The sequence below is a fragment of the Panthera pardus genome, unplaced genomic scaffold (genome assembly GCF_024362965.1).
Source record: "Panthera pardus isolate Hobbes unplaced genomic scaffold, ASM2436296v1 HiC_scaffold_2, whole genome shotgun sequence".
NCBI classification, from domain to species: Eukaryota; Metazoa; Chordata; class Mammalia; order Carnivora; family Felidae; genus Panthera; species Panthera pardus.
Window position 1 is genome coordinate 119,397,857 of NW_026526765.1, and position 8,003 is coordinate 119,405,859.

Below are 8,003 nucleotides of genomic sequence, written 5' to 3' on the forward strand. Positions count from 1 at the left end.
CCTGCTCCCAAGATAGCCAGTTCTTCCCTAGTTCCCATCCTACTGAGAACCTGGCTGTTCAGCTTTACTTCAACTTGTTGTGTCTTCTCAGATCTGTCCAATAACTTTCTTTCTTTGCCTATGTTTGTGAATTTTATTTGGCTTCTTTGCAGATAAATTGACAAAATGTACAGTGGGCAGTCCTATTGATCCCCTCCACTTAACTGACTTTTTATTAAACAAATGGGTTAGCTAGTGCCTCAGCATGCAGATGACTAGTATCTAGTATGCTTTACTTTAGTGCATCCATGCACTCCATTTGAGTTCTGAACTTATCAAACACTTTCGTGTTGGTTCCCAAACCTGGTCACACACACACATTACAGTTTCATAATGTAATTAAATATTAACTAATGAGTGCTCTCTTCAGCAGCACATTTACTAAAATTAGAATGATAGAAGATTCACACAGCCCCTGCATAAGGATGGCATGCAGATTTGTGAAGTGTTCCTGATTTTTTCAAAACCCACAAGATACTGGGAATACAGTAAAAGATTTATACTCTGAAAACTGTAAAACACTGAGGAAAGAAATTGAAGATGACACAAAGAAGTGGAAAAACATTCCATGCTCATGAATTAGAAGAACAAGTATCAATAAAATGTCTCTATTACTCAAAGTAATCCACACATTTAATGCAACCCCTATCCAAATACAACCAGAATTTTGCACAGAGCTAGAGCAAACAATCCTAATATTTTTATGGAACCAGACAAGACCCTGCATAGCGAAATCAACGTTGAAAAAGAAAAGCAAAGCTGGAGGCATCAAACTTCTGGACTCCAAGTTATATTACAAAGCTGTAATAATCAAAACAGTATGCATCAAATCAGCACAAAACAGCACAATCAAAACAGCACAAAAATAGATGCATAGATCAATGGAACAGAATAGAAAACCCAGAAATGAAGCCACAACTGTATGGCCAATTAACCTTTGACAAAGCAGGGAAGAATATCCAATGGAAAAAAAGACAGTCTCTTCAACAAATAGTGTTAGGAAAACTGAACAGCAACATGAAAAAGAATGAAGCTGGACTACTTTCTTAGACCATACACAAAAATAAATGCAAAATGTATGAAAGACCTAAATGTGAGGTAGAAAACCATTAAAATTCTAGAGGAGAACACAGGTGGTAACCTCTTTGACATTGGCTATAGCAAGTTCTTACTAGATATGTCTCCTCAGGCAAGGGAAACAAAAGCAAAAATAAACTATTGGGACTACATCAAAATAAATCTTCCGCGAATCAAAGGAAATAATCAACAAAACTAAAAGGCAACCTACTGAATGGGAGAAGATATTTGCAAAAGACATATCTAGTAAAGGGTTAGTATCCAATATATATAAAGAACTTATCAAACTCACCATCCAAAAAACAAATAATCCACTTTTAAAAAGTTGGCAGAAGATATGAATAGACATTTTTCTAAAGAAGACATACATATGGCCAACAGACACATGGAAAGCTGCTCAACATCACTCATCATCAAGGAAATACAAATCAAAGCTATGATGAGATAGCTGAGATATGCTGAGATACCCATCAGAATGGCTAAAATGAACAACTCCGGGGGGAACGACAGGTGTTGGTGAGGATGTAGGGAAAGGAGAACACTCTTAAACTATTGGTGGAAATGCAAACTGGTGCAGCCACTCCGGAGAACAGTATGGAGTTTCCTCAAAAAGTTGAAAATAGAACTATCCTATGATCCAGCATTTACATTACTGGGTATTTACCTAAAGGATACAAAAATACTGATTTGAAGGGATGCATGCACTCCAATGCATTATCAACAATAGCCAAATTACAAAAAGAGCCCAAAATGTCCATCGACTGATGAATGGGTAAAGATGTGATGTGTATATGTATGTGTCTGTGTGTATATGTGTGTGTGTGTGTGTGTATATATATATGTGTGTGTGTGTGTGATGTATCTGATGGCAGAGAAATCACACACACACACACACACACACACACACACACACACATATATATACATATATGTATACATATGGTTACCAGAGGGGAGCTGGGTGGAGGAATGGGTGAAATGAGAGATGGGTATTTAGGAGTGCACTTGTGATGAGCACCAGGTGTTGTATGCCAGTGTTGAATCAGTTAAATTGTATACCTGAAACTAATATTATACTGTATGCTAACTGGAATTTAAATAAAAACTAAAATATATATATATAATATATGTATTATGTATAATATACATTTATATATGTTATATATTATATATATATAAACTACAAGTGAAGGTGAAATATATATATATATATATATATATATATATATATATATATATATATATAAACTAATGAAAGGTGAAGGTATAAACAGTGTTTATTCTTGTGAAAAATGAGTTGACTTAGGAGTCTTGATAAAGGTAAACAACTAGAAAATGTCAATAAATTAGGTGTGGGTGAGAGACAATCAGAAAATGATACAAAATTATAAAATTCAGAAGAATTTTGTAAGTCACATACCTTCGCAAAGATTTTTAAGTTATTTTTCCCCTTCAAACAAATCAGAGCTGAAAATCATAGACAGTTCCTGATGGGTGACTGCAATCAGCAGACCCAAAACCGAAGAAAGGGTTTTGGCTTATGAAAAATTGGGAAATAAATGAACATCTATATGTGTTAAAATACTTAAGGTATGTGTCAATCATTATGATTTCTTGGTTTAACTATATTTTTTCAACATAGTTAAGTGATCAAATTGAATAGGAGGTCTTTGTACACAGAAATGCAGAGGGGAAACTCATACTTCTCTTGTATCTGCTCATGTGTTAGTCCTCAGTGGTAGTGGCCTGTCTTGACTTTAGGGACCCTTTCCACAACTTTTTGCCTCTGAAAGGGGAACAGCTGCAGAGTATCTGAGGAACTAGTTCACATCTTCTTTTCACTGCTGAAACCCTGAGGCCCACAGAGGGGTAGTGACTGTGCCGAGTCATTCAATGGCTGATGGCAGACCTGAGACAATGATCCAGATCTCCTTAATGTACGTGAACCCATCCTGCAGCACAGGAATTTGGTCCAAAGGATTTTATCCATTTATTTATTCCTTTGTGCACACAGCTTTAATACAAAAAGGAGTTATTATAACAAGATGGTGTGAAATGAATTATCAGGTCATTTTAGAAATATTATCCACTCAAAAAGATATGAAGCTCATTATTCAGGCATGAAGGAAATGGTAGTGAATTACTCTGGGAACCCTGAATAAATCACGGTTAACTCATTTGCAAGCCTTTTAATGGTGAATACTGGTGATGGTCCTGCGATTCCTGGTGTGCTTTCTCCTGTGTCAGATGAGACAGTTACCTGATGCAACTTTACAAATGAAACAGGAAAGCTACATTTTATAGTCACTGGTCAGACTAGTAAGATCTTTTCTTTAATTATCCTAGAAATAAAGGTGACCTTTTCACTAAAGTAAATGCGAGCACGAAGGCTAATAGTCAATTGGGTCAAAAAAGTAGGATTGGCTGATCTACTTTTTACTGACTGCTTTTTTCCCCCATAGAATTGGTTGTGTTTGGGTAGAATTGACAAAATTGAATGACGGTTTCATATTTGTTGTCAAGGACTAAGAGCATTTATTATACACCTATTATAGACACCATGTTGACCTCCAGCAGGGTCAACACTTCCCTCCAATCTTTCCCTCTCTTTCTCCCCTCTTCCTCCTCCTCTTCTTGTCTTCCTTCTTTTCCTCTTCCTCCTCCTCATCCCATGAGGATAGTTGCCAAGTTAGGTGTCACTCTCTTCTCAAAGGAGGGACAGTGCTGCCCAAAACCAAGGACATGATTAGGATAGACTGCCAGAGTTGAGTTGAGATAGTGTCTACCTCTTTGTTGGGTTTTATTTCCCAGGAGTCTCCAGCAATCTAGATCAGAAAAGTTATAAAGTCAAATACTATAGAACTGAGCAATTAACATATGAGGTGGTGGTGTGGACAAACCAGGCTCAAGGGCCCTGTGTACATGGGGGTTTCCATAACTCATCAAAGGGGCAACCATGATGCAGTTCCAGCCTCCTGGAAGCACGTGGGCCCAGTTACCCAGATCTGCCAAATCTTTAAGAAAGCTAGAAATCTAATTATTTCATGTAAAATATCTCTTGAGTTAAAATTAATTATAATTTTAAAACCTGTTGAAGTCAAATAAAATGTATTTTCAGGCCAGCTACAGTCCATGGGCTACCAGTAGGTGTCCCTGACTTCCTCAGGGCTCCCTTGCTGGCAGGTGTCTTCAGACCAGCCAACTCCAATTTGGCCAAATTTGGTAAAATTTAGGAATATGGCCTTGAGATTTAGAGAAAAAGGTGAAACTTCAGCCTGGTTAGTTCTAGACTTGAACCTATCTAGTCTCAATGAAAAGAATCTGCCTATGACCTGGCCTAGCTTAACCAAGTTTAACATTAGGACTTGGGAGCCAAAATCTCAGCATTATAGGTACTATCAGTTTTCCAGGCTAATTTTCTTATTCTATTGATGAATTCCCCCCATGGTTCTCTGGGACAGTGATGTGGCAAGATTCAGTGGTTCACAATCCCATGTCCTGGCCATCTTTCTTTGTTTTAGTTGTTTCCGGGTAACTCTGTTACATTGCCCCTCCCCAAGGCTTCCCTTGTATGTATTTGGATGAGGGGAGTAGGCAGATGATAAGGTTCAGTATATCATGACTATCTACATGAATCAAATTAACTGTATTGTCCATTTCATGTACTCTGCATAGACACCAACAATATTGGATGACCCCACTGTAGCTCACTATTAAAGTTATCGTAATTTTATTTAATGAAAATATTTTTTCCACCTCTTATATTTCAGGGATCAATAATTCCTGTAATTAAAATTCAGTAGGGCTACATTTTTATTATAGAGAAGTCAAAATATATTCCACAGCCTTTGTTTCCAAAGATTTCTTCATGTAATTAAAGAATATCATATTTTGGCATTTGGACTTCCTTATTTTCTCTGTGCTTGGTTAATAAGTTTTTCATTGAAAATCATCTCAGTAAATGAAACTGTAGTGTGTTAACTGAACCAACCAAATTTTCTCATATTCATCCTTAATAGTGTGAGAAGTCAAAGGCTTTATTGTGTTATTTATCGAGCACTTATGTGGAAGGAGAAGAGATGAATTGATCCATTTCTTCTGGAAAGTACCCAACAAATCCACCATCTGGAAGAATATTTAGGCAAAATGAGCTACATTTATAAAATAAGTCCAATCAAGAACCCACTGACTTCTGGACCTGTTTCCCTTGCAGTGGAATGGGAAGGTTAGACAGGCTCTTCTCTAAAGGACTCTGAGCCCTGACATGGTGAAGAAGGCTGGACTGTGGACCCCAGCGCCTGGGTTTGAGTCCTTGCTCTACTACTCACTCCCTAAGTGACCTTGGATAAGTCTTTCCTAAGGTAATAATTTTATCATCTCTAAAATGGAAATGACAATATGCTAATTTCACCATGATGATAGGGATCAAATGAGATAACACATGTGCTTGGAATTGCACTGGTTATGTAATAACCCATGAGCAAGTGGGTCTTAGGAGGTCCTTGATTTTGTATCTGTAATATGGAAGATGGGCTGGTGTTGTTGATTCCTAACAACTACTAATTTATAATTTTCCAGTGGGCAGATTTGAGTGTTCCCAGCAATGCTAAAGTATGTATTTCCATTTGGGTTAACTAGCCTGACCTCCAGGATGTGCATTATAATGAGCTTTAGTCAATTACAAACACTGTAACACTTTTTGTACTTCTATAGAGGGACACATTCCCCTAGAAAGGAAAAGTGTGAGTGAAACAGTCGGACTTTTCTCCCTGCTCCCTTCCTTCTTCTTCTCCCCCTCTCTGACCAGTTGCGTAAGTTGGGGATAAGGGCCTGGCTCTGGGGCTCAGCATTCTTTCTGTGGGAGCAGCTTCATCTCTGCAGTGGCCTGCCCAGCTAGAGGCCTGAAGCTGTCCCCCTCTGCCCTGGCTGGTTGGGAGGGTTTCATTCCGAGAGAAAAGTGTTGGTGGTCACAGATCCACATTATGTCCAACTCAACTTCGTTATTAAAACCTGGCATTTTGGTCTTTAACAATGTCATTTCTAGTGCTACATTTCTCAGTGAGATCTGACCCCAGAGGGGGAAGTGGGCTGTTGTTTACATGGCTCCCAAAGTCCTAGTAAGTATCTTGGGGTGTATTTGAATTACTTAGAAGGAAAAGGTTCAAGTTCAGTATGGCTTGTTGATACTGCAATACAGTTCCCTAGCCAGGCCAGACTACGGGGATCCAATATTTTCAAGGACCTATAAACAGATTTTACTGGTTGAAAGGTGTGAGTCTTTGGAGTCCAGCTGCCCAGCTACTGCTTTCTGAGCCAAACCTCCATGGTTGAAAACTTTTTCCTTGCAGTGTGGCTGCCTCCACAGTTGCACCCTGCCTCAGCTAAAAGGTTCTCTGTTCAGCTCCAAAATCCTGAGGAACTATCCATCTTGTACTTATTTAAACATTCTAGCCCAGAAATAACTGGCAGGATGAAAGGGGGTCTTATGTCAGCTGTGCCTTGGCTGTTTTGCAAGGGCACAAGCATTTTCTATGTGTTCTTTTTCAGTGGTCCCTATACAGCGCTAACGGGGAAAAAGTTCTCTTCTTCTTGACTTCACATTAGCTATTTGAAGTTCCCAAAGTTTTCCAGCAGCTGAAATGATTGCACACCTCATGGTCAGAGTAAATATATTTTGTATCCTTCCACTCTTCCTGCTGGTCCTTGTAATGGAGCCACAATAGATTTGGAATTTTCTCATAAGGAAACTATCAAGCTATCCAGACAATAAAAACTAGCATTTGTTTCCCTGTTAGACAAATTAACGTCCAGCTTCCCTTGGCATGTAGTAACCATATATGCCTAACATATGATATATATTATATATTATAAAATATATAATAACCATATATGCCATATATGGATATATAATATGTGGATAATATATATAATAACCATACATGCCCAACATATAATATATATTATAACATATAATTTGTAACAACCACATATGTATAATATATGCATAATATGTATATAAAATATATATAATAACCATACATGTCTGATAACCAGTGTGATGCATTTATGTGGGATAGTGCACGGGGTTGTGGGATTCAGGTTCCTTCTGATTCATGTACCTCATAGTAATGAAGATACATAGCTCAGAACTACAGCTGATGGGCTCTGCCAGCCTTCTATTGATTCCACAAATGGTTTCTTTTCCACATTGTAAGAAGAAATGATAAGCCATTTCCTCTAATCACCACAGCACTTTAGGCAGAGCTGGGACGGCTCCCATATTGATCCCCTCTCTTCAATTCCAGCCCTCACTCCAGCCCTGGGCAAGGCAAAATTTCCTTTCAAACACTTCAAAACACTCCATCTAATTCTGATGAGGTCCAAAGAAGTGCAATTCTTCCCCTGGATTTTATTTTTCATAATACTCAAGCTCTTGCTTTTAGTTCGGGAATAGGGTGATTATTAAATGTGGAAAGTCAGAGGAACACGTGTCTACCTCTGATGTTGCCATGTTTTAAAATAAGGAGATCACAATTTACTTTTTAGAGAATTGTGCATTCCTGAGAATACCCGCCATGGATACAGATGAGACAAATAGGAATACTGTCTGAGTACATAAATGTCTCATTTGAGTTGTTTTATATTCAGGTAGTATTCTAACATGGTAAAATATTTTAAAAATTATAAATCACTGCAGATGAATTGCAATGCTAAAATAGTCCCCCTCCCCCCACCCCTCACAGCTGGATTGATATTGCCTTTTAAGGGTATTTATCGTATGTGCAGTTGAGCAGAATGCTGCCAGAAAAACTTTGTCAAGATGGAATTAGTGTCTAACCAAGCAGCTCCTCAAGGTGCAGAGGGGGAAAGGGAAGCCCTTATCATCT

The 8,003-nt window shown here is 38.2% G+C and overlaps 1 non-coding gene across 1 annotated transcript; it reads left to right on the plus strand.

Annotated features, from left to right (window-relative positions):
* The first annotated feature begins 396 nt into the window (after positions 1-396).
* Positions 397-499, plus strand: LOC128778423 (U6 spliceosomal RNA). Its single transcript, XR_008424013.1, has one exon. It is a non-coding gene; the product is annotated as a U6 spliceosomal RNA (small nuclear RNA).
* The last annotated feature ends 7,504 nt before the right edge of the window (positions 500-8,003 follow it).